This window comes from Rutidosis leptorrhynchoides, chromosome 7 (assembly GCF_046630445.1).
Source record: "Rutidosis leptorrhynchoides isolate AG116_Rl617_1_P2 chromosome 7, CSIRO_AGI_Rlap_v1, whole genome shotgun sequence".
Lineage (NCBI taxonomy): Eukaryota > Viridiplantae > Streptophyta > Magnoliopsida > Asterales > Asteraceae > Rutidosis > Rutidosis leptorrhynchoides.
In genome coordinates this window covers 11,051,528-11,067,774 of record NC_092339.1, presented here as the reverse complement: position 1 = coordinate 11,067,774, position 16,247 = coordinate 11,051,528, and positions in this window count along the sequence as shown.

The following is a 16,247-nucleotide window of genomic DNA, read 5'->3' as shown; positions in this document are numbered from 1 at the left end:
GCACTAAAAGGAATGTTAGGTGGTAAGTGTTAACCGTAAGGATTCACTTTTGTCGATCTTCATCGGTTGGTTTGTTGACTTCATGTTGGGGACGTGGTTACTATAGTATTGTGCTTGTTAGGGTATACAATAGAGACGATGTCTCGATATGAAATTTTGGTTGAATTCTTCCCGACATATGGGATTGAGCGAGTTTTAGTGCTCGGGTTCGGGGATTTGATAACATCGCGGGTGATGATTGAGTGATAAAGGTAATTCATTGGGAAGAATTGCCTAGAGGAGTTGGAAAAACGAGTGATGATTCCGTGTATACTAAACTATTGTAGTAGATTTAGGATATTGTGTGCATTGCATGTTCCAGAATGCGTGCAAGTGTGAAATGGTTAAATGTAATAATCTTTGAGTTAATGTTAAATGTGGTAGAAGTCATTTGGAACGCGTGGTTGAGGACCATAGAGTGTGGGTCTGGTCGGTTAAGTGACGAGGATCACGAGGACATGATCAATTCTAAGTGGGGGAGAGTTGTAAGACCCTAATATTGTTTGTACATAGTGCATTAATGATGTACGTTTAGTGTGTGAAGCGTAGTGTATGAAGTAAAGCTCAGAACCTGATCAAACAAGTGTGCGCGCCGCGCACATCCATGGGAGCGCGCCGCGCACCTGGCCTGCAACAGATTTCTGACTTTCTCCAATTAGATTAAAATGAGGGGCTTTTTGGTCTTTTCACTTGGGGACGGATCTCAGGCCATATCAGTTGGTTTAGATCCAATTTTGGATCACTTTCACATCCACAAACACTCTCAACTATCTTAGAGAGAGAGATTTCTAGAGAGAGATTTGGGTTTTGGAGAAGAAGAAGTTTGAATTGATCAAAAGCTCGAGTGTTAAAGTTGTTCGCCTCGTTCCTAGCTACGTTTTGGTTGTTGTCATAAGTTCTTACTCCGAATTTCATTGTTTGATTTGATGTTCAAAGTTAGGGTTTGAACTTGATTTGTAGAGAAACCCATTTAAACTCATGAAGTGAGTTTGGTGTTGCTAGTAAGCGGGTTTATTTTTGTTGTTGGTGGATTTTGGGTTGGAAACTGACTTGGCCATGATTTAGGACTTGAAATTGGGATTAATCACTAGGTTTAGTGATTATGGAAGTGTTGGAACCCATTTTAGTGCATTTGAAAGATTAATTTTAAAATGAGTCAAAATTAGGGTTTATGAGTCAAATTGGGGAAGACAAGTATAAATACTTATGTTATGGTTAAATTGGCATTATAAGACCATTTTCACTTGTGATTAGTGGTTATTGGTTAGTCTGGTCGTTCTTTGTGCTTGGAAGTGCAATTCATCGAAATTACACTAAGTGTCGAATTGAGTTGGTTTGTAAATCCACTATAAGTGTGTTGTTTGATATTATGATATTGGATTAGGTACGTTTCATAAGCGGATCAAAGGATTTGTCTTACTTTCTTCAAGACTTCAAGGTGAGTGGAATAATTATACATGTATGTATATACTTTATTTTCTTGTGCGCGATGTGCGCGATAGTCGGGTTTTGGTGCACATCGATGCGACGATAGCCGTTTGGACACCTTTGGGAGTAGTGTCACAATAGCTGGGTTTGTGCACTACATGCGACTTAAGGTTGGTGGACGCGATATATTATTATTATATTGCTATTATTTGACAATGAGTCACGTAGCCGTTTTGTGACCATTGATGCGAGGCATAGCCGTTTTTGTCCACATTTAATAATTGTGCACATAGCCGTTTTGTGCACAATGTGTGAGTATAGGCTCGTCTATACTCATACGATGATTAAGTATTACGATAGCCGTTTTTCGTACAATTTGGGGGTGATACCATAGCCATTTTTGGGGACACCTCGGGGTTAGCATACCTTAGCCGATTTGGGCGCTAACGGTTGTTATGAACACCGATGAATCTTTCGCGAGGCATTCCCTTGCGATATTGGTTAACCATGGTTTATAAATTATTGATGATAGCATTTAATTATTATTATGATTATTATGCTAATGATGTCGCTAGTTGTACGATTTTGATGATGCTAGCTTTTGTTACGATGATATGCGAAAATATGCTAAGGTGTATGCTAGTTGTACGATTGATGTTACTAGCTTGTGCGAATTGATACCCGAGATTCGCACGGAGGCGGTGGCTCGGGTAAGCATGGGAACTAGTGGACTCGCATAGGTGCTTTAGAAGATGCGCTTTTGGATTGATTAGGGTTGGGTAGCGTATCCCCAATCGCCATGCTCGGTCTTTATTTTGTGTTAAAATCATGTGGTCGAAAATTGTATTTTGTGCGTAATTCGTAAAACGGGCCGATGTGGGCCCGGTGTCGTAAAACTTGTTTTATTATAAAAACATGTGAGTTTTACTTATTATAATGTGTTGTGAAAACCGGTTCGTCTAAAAGTGTCGGGAAGTGGGAGATCTTTAAACAAAAATTTAAAAATTCGGACAGAATTGATCAGGCTCTGTGTGCGCCGCGCGCAGAGAGGGTTGCGCGCCGCGCACCCTAACTGTAATAAAAAATATATATATTTTGCTTATTCAGTTGGATAATGGGTTGGGTCGTTACACAAGACGAGTGTTTAACACTTGTGTTTGGGTTTAATTGGTGTATTAGGGCCATTCTCACTTGTGTTAGTGATTATTGGTTAGTTTGGGCATGGTTTGTGCTTGTAAGTACAATTGGGTTGAAATTGCACTAAGTGTAAATTGGGTTGGTTTGTAGGTCCACCCTAATTATGTTGTTTGTATTGTGATAATGGAATAGGTACTTTCCATTGACGTGTTGCGGATTATTTCGGTAGCATTCATCAAGGCGACAAGGTGAGTGTCAATATCCTATGTGCATATGTATGTGTAGGATGGGTGCGGTTCGGGTGAAGTGGTTCTCGATTATAGAGCTCACTTCACATATAGGTGGATTTGATGGACTTATGTAATAGGTCCAATTGGCACGGTTGTGCGTTTTGGTTGACCACCTTTGGCGAGGTGCACGCTTCGTGTGTACGTAATAACATGGACTCGTGATATGGAGTTATATAATCCCGATATAGTGGGATTGGTATTGAATTACGATTGAATAACCCTGATGATGTGGGTTAAGATTGAGGTAGTGAATCTCGGGTAGTGCGGATCCATGATGACTCGGGTTGTTTGGTCATCTTATTGATGAGGTAGTGAATCTCGGGTTGTGCAAATTCACTAAGGCTCGGGTAGTTCGGCCAACCTAGGTTGTTGAATTGGTGAAGAAGTAAATATCGGGTTGTGCGAATTCATTAAGGCTCGGGTTGTTCGGCCAACTTTCGTATGTTTGAGGTTAAGGGTTAACCTTGTAGTTTTGGTTATTCTATTGTTTATGCATATGTACTTAATATATTGTTGTAGCTAATCTTGTGGATTTGGCTTGGTGGTACGTTAGGTATAACATTGCTTAGTTATGCTCAGATTGTGGTATGTGTTTACTTTTGTGAGATAGCGATGCGTAGTCATTTTATGCATATATATATGTATGTAGTATATTCTCACTCACTAAGCGTTAGCTTACCCTCTCATTGTTGACATTTTTATAGATTTGCATGGAGGCGGTGGCTCAGGTAAGCGTGGGAACTAGTGGACTCGTGTAGTTGCTTTAGAAGACTTGCTTTTGGATTTGATTAGGATTGGGAAGTGTATCCCCAATCACCATGCTCAGTCTATGTTTTTGTATTAACCTAAAAGGGGTTGAAATGGTCACTTTGACGTAATTTGGCTCAATGTGGGCCCGGTGTTGTAAAACTCGGTCTTAATGTGGAACCCTCTTGATTATAATTATATTAATGTGTTGTGAAAACCTTTTCGTTTAAAAGTGTCGGGAAGCAGGTTTTCCGCCGCGTAACTTTGACAAACTGAACAGAAATCCTTAGAATATTTGGACGCCGTCCAAATGGCTTGGACGCCCTCCTGGCCTTCAGAACTGGACGCTGTCCAGGTGCACAGTCTCACAAAAAAAAAAATTAGGGCGTGTTTTGGTCGGATAACGGGTTGGGTCGTTACACAGGGTCATCAAACACCTCACCTTTATCTATCAACACGCCAACACGCCCGCCAATGTTAATTGTTGGTTGAATGTTAGTTAATGAACTATAAGACAAACTTAAGTATGATGATTAACTAAAGAATATGTTTTGACGATGACACATACATATGTATAAAGTGATGACCGACATCTTAACATAAAACACACAAGGTCACTAATCCATACTTTATCTTGCAAATGACCAAGTCAAACATAACTTAAAGAATAGATTTAAAAGTTCGGTAACATACATGGTCAAAGGCACGATCGACCGGATAGCCAGCCGCAGAAACCCAAACTAAATTGCAACGCAGTTTTGTGTATACAAGTTGCACGGTCGCCACCACGGTCAACCGCAGTGCGACCACAGTTTTCTCTGTTACCAATTTTGACCAAATAAAGTTTGACTAGTTCCCGACATCTATAATTCATGAAACCTTTTTCAACACGCTTAGAATAGATGCCCTCTCCATACTCAATTGAGTTTTGGTCATAAAAACACTAATCGGGGTTAATTACGCCTAATGACATCTTAATGACAAATTAACCAAGATTAGGCATAACACATAAGTGTTAATCAACAACTTGTGATCTTAATTCTTATCTAGACATCCTTAGTATGATCATCAAGTACCAATACACTTAAGCCAATGTCACTAAAACAATAATTACTATCAAAGATGACTTAGTGATTAATTAAGGGAAAATGAAGAACAATGCTTTCAAGTATAACTAGTAAAGACTTGTAATCCTAAAATACACTTAGATACATTTAAGGTGGTCACCATGTCCCAACTAGAGATTGCTCTTCCCTTGTGCATGTGTTGGACATTAATGTGTGCTCACACATTAATCATGCAATATGTTATATTGCAAGTAAGCTTGCTAAAAGCTTAAATTACAAGTTGTGCAAATATCTACATGATTGATCTTATAGTAACTATCTCTTGCTATGTGTGAGTATTACTAGCTACTTGCTAATATGTTTAATACTCATAAATTTGTCAACTTGATAACATGCTTGCTATGTGCTTACTAGTTAGGATTCAAGTAACTAGTCTACTCCAACAAATTAAGTGTAAATTGGTTCATAATGAAATTATGATCAATTGTTTACTTGGTCTTGTCTAAGTAACAAATGGTGATTGCTTGTTCAAGTATGACTTAATTTTGATGTCTCTGCATACTTAATGATTATCTTAGAAAGATATCATTCAATTAATCTACCTAAGCTTAAAATAAACATTACTTGTGATTAATTGAAACTAGGAATTTAATGACATATTGACTAGTCTTTAGAATTGAACCAAAAGCATTAAAGTGACTAACTAAGTCTTGACCAAACTGAGATTTCTCAAAATATCAATCAAGACACTTCTCCAAGAATGTTGGGTTTACCACTAATGGAGTGTTATGTCACTTTCATGCAATAAGACCAAATCTCACAAACTTAATGCATATAGTACTTGTATAGGATGTTTGGTTTCTTTTGCAGGTGCTAGAAGGAGTAAAGGTGCCAAAATGTGGTGTTCAAATTTGAGTCAAACGGCTGTACAACGGATACCAATTTTGGACTGGAGCACGCACGGTGGAACCAAGGTCGACCGTGTTGGCAACCGTGTGTCAACGGCTATATTTTGAATCCTACTATAAAAGGCAAGCATTGAAGAGCATTTGAAGTTGACCCTCTTGCATATTTCAAAAGCTTATTTCTAGAGATCACAAGAGCTCTAATTACTACTCAAATGTGATCAAGCAAGAGAAGATTCTATGATCTTATAGATATAGAATTTAGTTGTTGTAAACTTATTAATCAAAAGCATTAATCTTGTGAGTTTACTTAGTGTAATGTATGTCCTAGTATTGTATTAGGATCATCATTACAAAGTGTATAAGTCTTTTAACTTCAATTAGTTGAAGCATAGGCTAGCTTAGTGATCTACTTCCTTAAAGGGACTTAGGAAGTTGATTAATCTTATTTGGAGATTAATACTTGTCCATGGTGAAGACAAGTTGATCTAGGTTAGAGTTGATCTTTCAAAGGGATAGAAAGATTAGGTTTATTGTCTACCAAAGAAGTTGAAGACTTATAAATCAGATCTCCACCGGGTTTGGAGAAAAGTGTTTAGTGAAGCAACAAATCTCGATTAGTGTAATCGGGGAGTGGATTAAGGTGGATTAGTTAACATCCACCCGAACCACTATAAATCCTTGTGTCTATGTTCTTTACACTACTTCTTTTATCATTTTGAACATATACACCACACACATCAAGTTTGAGTTGAATTGGTTGATCAAAGTTAATCGAATTTGGTGATCAATCGAAAAAGTAACTATTACAATTCCCCCCCCCCCCCTCTAGTTACTTTCATTAATGATGGCCAAAACTTGAGAACTTTTTTGAGGATATCAATATGTCAACTATTATTAATTTATATATATATATATATATATATATATATATATATATATATATATATATATATATATATATATATATATATATATATATATATATATATATATATATATATATATATATATATATATATATGGTAAGGATCCACAAAGAACTAAAGGTGTAGAGAATCAGTAGACTACCTTCAATCTGCGTGCAGCTGGAGTCAATCTGTGTACAGATTGAGCTTATTTTGTGCAGATTGATTGAACAAATGGAAATCAATAGGTGATTTTGTACGGATGGCACCCGCGGGTAACGAGCACGCACACTTAATATCCGCGACCCGTCCGTCAAGAATTTTCTTTGCCCGCGGGTACTCATTTACCCACCAATGGGTAAAATTTTGTGTCCGTACACGCGACCCGCGGGTACACGCGACCCGCGGGTACCCGCGACCCGCGAGTAAACCCACGGGTTTACAAAATGTGCAGTTTAACTAATATTTAATCACGGATACCCGCTACCCGCGGGTAAACCCGTTAATAATTATGATAATAAATTAAAAAATTAAATTATATATTATATAATTAAGTATATGTATGCGGGTAACCGGGTATATGTGACGACCCAGAAATTTCTAACCAAATTTAAACTTAATCTTTATATGATTTCAACACGATAAGCAAAGTCTGTAATGTTGAGTCATAAAATTTTTGAACTATTTATATGGACTCAATTAACCTTTGACTACTCCCGACGATTCACGAACAATTTATATATAAATATAAATATATGTATATATATAATATTTTGAATTAATAAAATACCTTTAGTCAATTAGAATTAATTATGTAAAATATTAAATAGAATAATTAAATTGCTATTAAAAAGAATATATATATATATATATATATATATATATATATATATATATATATATATAAATAAATATATATATATGATAGTATTATCTATTTATATATATGTGATTGCAACCAATAATTGTTATATTGTAATTAAATATTCAATAAATGTTATCATGTAACATATGATGTAACATATGATATAATACTACATAATTAATAAATTGTAATATTAATATATTAAATGTAATTACAAGTTTAATTATAGTTATTATATTATTATTATATTCATTATTATTATTATTATTATTAATATTAGTATTATTAATATTATTAAAATTGTAATACTGAAATTTAATTTGATTTATTATTGTTATTATTATTAATATCATCATTATTATAACTAATAGTAAAGTTATAATGTCAATTATTATGATAAATATTAGTATTATTATTAGACATTATTATTATTAGTAGTCTAATATTGTCAATATTTGTATTAGTATTTTATTAATATCATTATCAATGTTATTATCAATATTACTATGAACATTATCATTAATATTTATTATTATCTGTATTATTATTTGTTATTCTTATTAGTAAAGTGTTATTAATATTATTAGTATTATTATTAAATTATTTAATTATTAATTATGAGAATTATTAATATTATTATCATTAGTATAAATTGTACTATTATTATTATTATTTATATATTTATTACTAATATTATTATTAATATACGTGTATATTTATACAGACTATTAACAGATACATATACTTATATGTGTACAAAATACAGTACATACATATATATAAATATAGGTAAATACGTAATTTTTTTATCCAAAGAATCAAATTCTGTTTCTTGTTGCAATCAAACTATATTTAATTTTTGTCTTCTGTCTCCTAAATTGAAAAAAACATCACGATCGATCGTACAAACCAAATTGAATTCGTAATTTTTTTTATTTAATTGTACTGAACGAATATTTTATGGAGCCAATTAAACTAGAAAACAAATGTTAATTGGGTTACATTAACTGTGATTCTATCTATTAAACTCTATATAATACTCAGAAAATGTAATTCGATTTAAATCATAAGAATCAAAATTAAAACTTGAAAGAACAGGTACGATAACCTCTGTTCTTGACAAATTTACCAAAACATCCAATTCGATTTAATTTTCAATAAGTAATAATGCAATCTTGTTAAGAATCCTCTAGTGAATCTTTATGCAAGATTTCAAAATCCAATTCTTTAAATCGAGTTTGAATTTCGGAGTCAAAGTTTCGAATTGAAAAAGTCAACAATTGTTCTTCAATCGAATTTGAGTTGTCTGTTATGTTTTAAGTTAAATTGAGGATTCCATAAGTTTATAAATAAGATTTAGAACGTATTTCATTCAGGAATTATAGTCTAAAACATCATAGAATTTTTAAACAAATTTCGAGTTCTTATTTTTTTTTTACGAGCAGACTGCTGCTGCTACTTTCAATTTTTTTATTTTCTTTTATTTTTCAACCATTATAAATTACAATTGATAATTGTAGTTCAATTCCAAGTCTTAAATCAAGATTGGTAAATCATTTTATAAAGTATGGTATTTCGGTCGACTTGTTTTGTTGGAGAGGTAAAAGAATAAAATTAGAAATAAATAAAACAGATTAAATAAATTGGGTGTGAGGGTTAATCAGAAAAAATGAAGCTGGAGGAACGGTTTGATGTGTTTGTGGGTGAGCGAGAGGTCACGGGTTCGAGCCCGGTCTAGTGCATTTCTTTTTAGGAAAAGCTTTTAAGGGGGTATACACTCTTATTTTTATTTCCATTATTATTATTATTATTAATGTTATTATCCTTATTATTATAAATATTGTTATTAATATTATTGTTATTATTTATTAATGTTATTATTACTAATTATTATTAGTATTATAATAATTATTATTACTACCATGATTATAAGTAATATAACCATTATTTTTATTATTATTAACATTATTAATGTATTTATTATTATAAATTTTGTCATTTAAGTATTAGTTATCATTATCATTATATTTATTAACAACTAATATAAGTATTATCATTATAGTTATGTAAACATAAATACTATGATTAATTATCATTTTGTTATGAAGTAACATATTTATGTATTATTAATGTTATTATTAGTATTATTAATATTGATATAAGTATTATTACGATTAGGATTATTATTATTATTATTGTTATTATGAAAATAATACAAACTATTATTTCTACTGTTAATATTAGTATTAGTATCATTTTAGACTTATTATTATTATTATTATTAATAAAAGCATTATTATTAAGATTATCATTATTAATAAGATTGTTATAATAATTATTATTATTAAGTATTATGTATTATTATCAAAATTATTATTTTCATTATCATTATTATTAAACTATTCAGTTTATTAAAAACTACTGATACTATCATTATTATGAGATTTATTATTAAGAATTATCATTAATATTATTATTAATAGAATTATAATTAATATCATTATATTTATTAATATTAGTATTATCACTAGTAATATTCCAAATATTATCTTAGAAATACTAAAGTACTGTTTTAACAAACAAATAATATATATATATATATATATATATATATTTAATACATATAATATAACAAAATTTAATATTTTTATATACAAAATGAATATAAGAAACATATATGTATTACTAATATAAAAATGATAAACTAATAAATTTATATATATATATTTATTCGATTACAACTATGTATATTAATAAATATACAAATGATATAGGTTCGTGAATCCAAGGCCAACTTTGCATTGTTCAGTTCCGTCGTATGCATATTTTTACTACAAAATATCGTATTGTGAGTTCATTTGCTCCCTTTTACCCTTTACATTTTTGGGACTGAGAATACATGCACTGTTTTTACAAATGCGTTATTAAATGCCTTTGAAATCTATATTTTTGGACTGAGATGCTTTTATAAATGTTTGACGAGATAGACACAAGCAAAACATTCCTCGAATGAATTATTATACAGAAAGAAGTTCTGTAGATTATTATTGAATTAGTTGGACGTGATAACTGCCACTAATTGTTGTGAATATTTTTCCCTAATTATTATTGCTTGGTAACCTAAGAATTAGAAACGGGTATTGCCCTAATTCACGCGAATCCTAAAGGTAGCTACCGGGTTTAACACCTCCACCCAGAATGTTCACTATACGGAAGAGCTAGTGGGCGTGGTGTTTAGTACTTCGAAGTTTATATATTATACAGACGAGATGTTCTGTTTTAGGGATATTATTGATGCGCATTATATGTTAAGGTCGGTTACCATGTTGAGTAATGAAATCGAAATGAATGTTATGTATCGAGAGAATGATTTTTATACACAGGTTATGTGTATTAGTTTCGTGCACGAGATATGTGCACGATTATTTAAAAATCGCGAGGCAACCTACGGGGGAGAAAATGATACGAACCTACTATGCTAAGCATTATGAAAAATGGTTTTGTACACGAGATAGGTGTACTGTATTTGAATCTTGTGGTCTATCAAAATGATGAATTTTATTGTTTACGATAAACTTATGAACTCACCAACTTTTGGTTGACACTTTAAAGCATGTTTATTCTCAGGTATGAAAGAAATCTTCCGCTGTGCATTTGCTCATTTTAGATATATTACTTGGAGTCATTCATGACATATTTCAAAAGACGTTGCATTCGAGTCGTTGAGTTCATCAAGATTATTATTAAGTCAATTATAGTTGGATGTATTATGAAATGGTATGCATGCCGTCAACTTTCATTGTAATGAAAGTTTGTCTTTTAAAAATGAATACAATGTTTGTAAAATGTATCATATAGAGGTCAAGTACCTCGCGATGTAACTAAATGTAATGTATTCGTCCGGATGGATTAGGACGGGTCGCTTCAGTATACCCGCGGGTAGCTTAAACGGGCATCGCAGATTGACGGGCAGGGTTTTACCCGCGACCCGCACGTGACCCGCCAACGGGTACAAAATTTTACTCGACCCGTGTCTACAGGTACATTTTTTTAATAAATACCCGCCCGTCACGGGAACGGGTACCCCGCGGGTCACGGGTTTTTTCCGCCCATTGCAATCCCTAAGTAGATGCATCTCTCAAAATCAAACAGACTCTGTTTTTTGTACGCTTATATGATAGATGCATCTCTCGAAATCAAACCTGTAGTAAAAATTAAAAACGCAGATTTATTAGGTTTCATCTCATGAATCTATCTGCAACGTTTTAGATTTTAAGTATTAGATTTGAGCTCGAATTTCTGAGTCAAAGATTTGGAGAAAAAAGTCAACAATTTTTCATGATTCAAATTCATAATCTATATGATGTTCAGAGTCGGACCTGGGGTAGGGCCGCTGGTGCGACCGCACTGGGCATCAGGTTAGAAAGGACATCAAATATGGCATTCGAATTTTTTTTCTTCAAAAAAATAATAACCAAGTTGCAGAAAATGGATAAAGAAAATGGATAAAGAGATAAATAGTGAACTCGAGGGAGAAATGTATATTTACTTTATGGGTGATGATATGTGCACAACCTTTTTTTGTTATATACACAACTAACATGTTTTATAGTACTGTAATGTACAACACTGTAAAGCATGTTGGTTGTGTACATAACACAAAAGGTTGTGTACATATCACTCCCCTTACTTTATAGTACAAGTAGGTAATACGTTTACATGTACCTTTTAAAACTATATAAATATTTAAGTAACAATGAATTGTTAATTGTGAAATGGTGAGACATCTAATGACTTTCAAAACTTCATATATTTATATATTTAGCTTAATAAAAATTATTTATCTTTATATTTCTTTTATTTCTTCTATTTTGATTCTTTGTTATATTAAACGAGCTATGCAACTTTATCATATAAAGTTAATGTTTCTAGATTCTGTTAAATACAAGAATTATACGGAATAGTTTTTATTTAGATAACTCTCGATTATAGAGTAGCATTTTACTTTATTGATATAATAAGTTATGGTTATTATGCCCTTAAATAAATTCTACAGAGTATGTAATAATTTAATTAAAAATTAAATTATATTTTTAAAATCTAATCTTTCTCTAATATAAGTCACACTATTTTGACAAGAAAAGAACTTAGTTTTAATACTATACTTAATTTTTGAATATATCGATCTCACACTTGACAATATGAATTATCATTATCATTTTTAAATTTAGTTTATCTCTTCAAACTGTTACACTATACTATACAGAGTATTTGTTAAGATATTAATGTGAGAATGAGCAATATAAACTAACGTTTCAAACACTCTATGTAATAAATTTATAAATCTTAGGGTATAACAACCCTTACTTTTCCATTCTGAATTTATCAAATTGCCCTTAGGGTTTCATTGTCTTATTCTGTGTATTATCATTAGGGTTGTTATCCAAATATAGTAAATGGAGTAATTAATACTAAAACCCTAATATTATTTAAAACCCTAAACCTAACCCTATATGTGACGACCCGAAAATTTCTGACCAAATTTAAACTTTATCTTTAAATGATTTAATGTTTTCGACACGATAAGCAAAGTCTGTAATGTTGAGTCTCAAAGTTTTGGAACTATATTCATGTAATCAATTATTCTTTGACTGTTCTCGAAGATTCACGAACAATATATATATATATATATATATATATATATATATATATATATATATATATATATATATATATATATATATATATATATATAACTTAATGTGCATATATATATGATTTCAAGTTATTTAGTAAACGATAGTAACATTCGATTATTGATTCGATTGATATTTAGATAAGTGAACTAAAACGTTTAAAATGAACCAGTAAAACACTAATTTGCTACAGTATTTTCGAATTGCTACAGTACCCAAAAAGCTACAGTGTTTTCGAAAATCACTATTTGCTACAGTAAAAAAAACTTTGCTACTATAACTTTGCTACAGTAAAACACTATTTCAAAATGAAAATGTATATATGTATATGTATATACTACGAGACGATGATTTATAGAAGTAAATGACCAAAATACTCAAATGTATAAGTTACATCTCGAGTGGTATAGTTTATGGATAATTTAAGTCTAATTTTTGACAAAGGTACGACTCACGAAACGAAAAATACAAGTTTTCTCAGCGTACGAAGGGACATTCGAAAAACCGGAACCGGGACATAAGTCGAGTGACGACGTACGACTTATCGGAACAAAAGTTACAAGTTAACTATGCACGTAAATATAATATAATATATAAATAATTATATAAATTAAATATATTATATATATTATATAAAATTATGTCGACAAACAAAAAGTTAAACGATTGTGAGCTGTCATGGGCACCCATGCGATCGCATGGGATTTACCTCTTCAAGCCATGCGATCACATGGCAGGGGATTTCAGGATTCATCTATAAAACTCGACATTCTGTTCGACACAAGCACACACACAAATATTCATTTACTCCCTCTTTATAATTATTATTATTATTTATATTATTTATATTATTATTATATTATTTATGTTATTACATAAAATATTACGACGAGGTTATGAGCGGGTTATTTTTAAAAATGGGTTTTCGAGCGGGATAGAGCTAAGGAAACTATGGGTTATAGCTATGGAGGTTATGGGTAACGTTCGTGGGTATTGTTTGCAAATCAAACCTAGTGTTTATCATCTCTGTTACGTCTACGTACTTTCCTGCAATATTGAATCACAATATTGATACGTGAGCATTCATATCTTATCTTTTATATATTAATTGTGTATCCATGTCTAGTGCTCGAGTATATATATTTATGCATGCTTGTATGCTAAATTTCCTCGTTAAACGGTTTATGATGAATCACGAATTAAATACATATATTACTGATAAAAGGTATATGATATGCATGTTTTTGGAAATCTGGCGAAAAATCAATAACTTTTCATTTAGAAATCGCGTAATTTCGATGAACGAATTAAAAGACATGGTCAACTGAATTATGATTGACGTTAATTGGAATTGCTTTTAAATCCACAATTGATACTTAAACAACTTGTTTGTAAGATTGATAAATTGGATTTTTGAATATTATCAGCCGAGTAAATGAATCCTTATATAAGGCACGTTTTGTTTTGTTGAACAATTGTCAAAATTGATTATTTTATCATATTTTAAAGCCTTATAAAAACTATAGTATTGAATCAGATTGACTTTTTGAAACGACTTTGGATAACTTTTGTATGTCGATCTCGAGCATTAGGATTGTGATACACTATGACCTGACCTAGTTTGATAGACAATTATTGACCAACATATGTTCTCTAGGTTGAGATCTACGGTTATTTGGTATTCCAAGTTTCGGTCACATTTTGGTGAACGACTTTATGTGCTGCTAAGGTGAGTTTCATTTGCTCCCTTTTTAATTGCTTTTGCAATCTATATTTTTGGGCTGAGAATACATGCACTTTATTTTAAACGCAATGGATACAAGTACATACTAAATTCTACACCGAGTTTGAACCGAAAATCCCTTAGCTTTGGTAACTAGTAACTGCCAGTTATAAGAACTGGTGGGCGCGAATAGTTGTATATGGATTCATAGGGCTTGACATCCCCGTCTGTTTCAGGTATAGAAACCCTAGCCTGAACTATAAAACAGACGTATGCTATTTGAGTTTAGTACATGTTGGTTTGCGTGTATTGTACATGTTGGTTACATGTATGTTAAAACAGGGGTACTTATTATAACGTTAAAGCTTAGTTACCAGGGTGCTCAATCTTGTAGAATATTTTGATAAACGTTTCTGGATGAAACAACTGAAATCTTGTGATCCGCCTTTATGTACAGATTATGCAAAACATTAAAACTATGAACTCACCAACCTTTATGTTGACACTTGTTAGCATGTTTATTCTCAGGTTCCCTAGAAGTCTTCCGCTGTTTGCTTATATGTTAGACAAGCTATGTGCATGGAGTCTTACATGGCATATTTTTCAAGGAAACGTTGCATTCACCAGATCATCACCATGTATCTTATTTTGACTGCATTGTCAACGGAAGTACTATTGTAAACTATTATATTACGGTGATTGTCTATATGTAGAAATCATCAGATGTCGAAAACCTTTGATTTAAATATTCATTTATGGTATACCTTTTCAAAAGAATGCAATATTTACAAAATGTATCATATAGAGGTCAAATACCTCGCAATGAAATCGATGAATGACGTTTTCGTCCATATGGATTTGGAGCGATCGTCACACTATACATTAAATACTAAACCCTAATACCATTTAATATTAAATATTAGATCCAAACCCTAATAGCTATTATTATTATTAATGTTATTATTATGATAAAAATTAAATGTACAAATACTATATTTACAAAAAAATATATATATAAAATGTATATATATACATAATTTGCCGGGAAAAATATATATACAAATATATAATATATATATATATATATATATATATATATATATATATATATATATATATATAACATGGTTTATATATAAAAAAAAGAAAAAAATTAAATCAAACAATTTAAAGGAAATGGAAGGGATAAGTCCTAAACTAAAACCAATTCCTAAACTCCTAGGGTGTGTTTGGGTGACGAGCTTGTTGGAGCTTATGGGAGCTTATAGGAGCTTGAGCTTATGATTTTAATAAGCTTCAAGTCATAAGCTTCGTTTGGTAGAGAAAAAAAGTAGAGCTTATGAAAATCATAAGCTCTAAAAAAAATAAGCTACTTTTAGTAGCTTATGAAAAAAAGTAGAGCTTATGAACTGGAAAATAAGCTCCAGCTAGTTTACCAAACA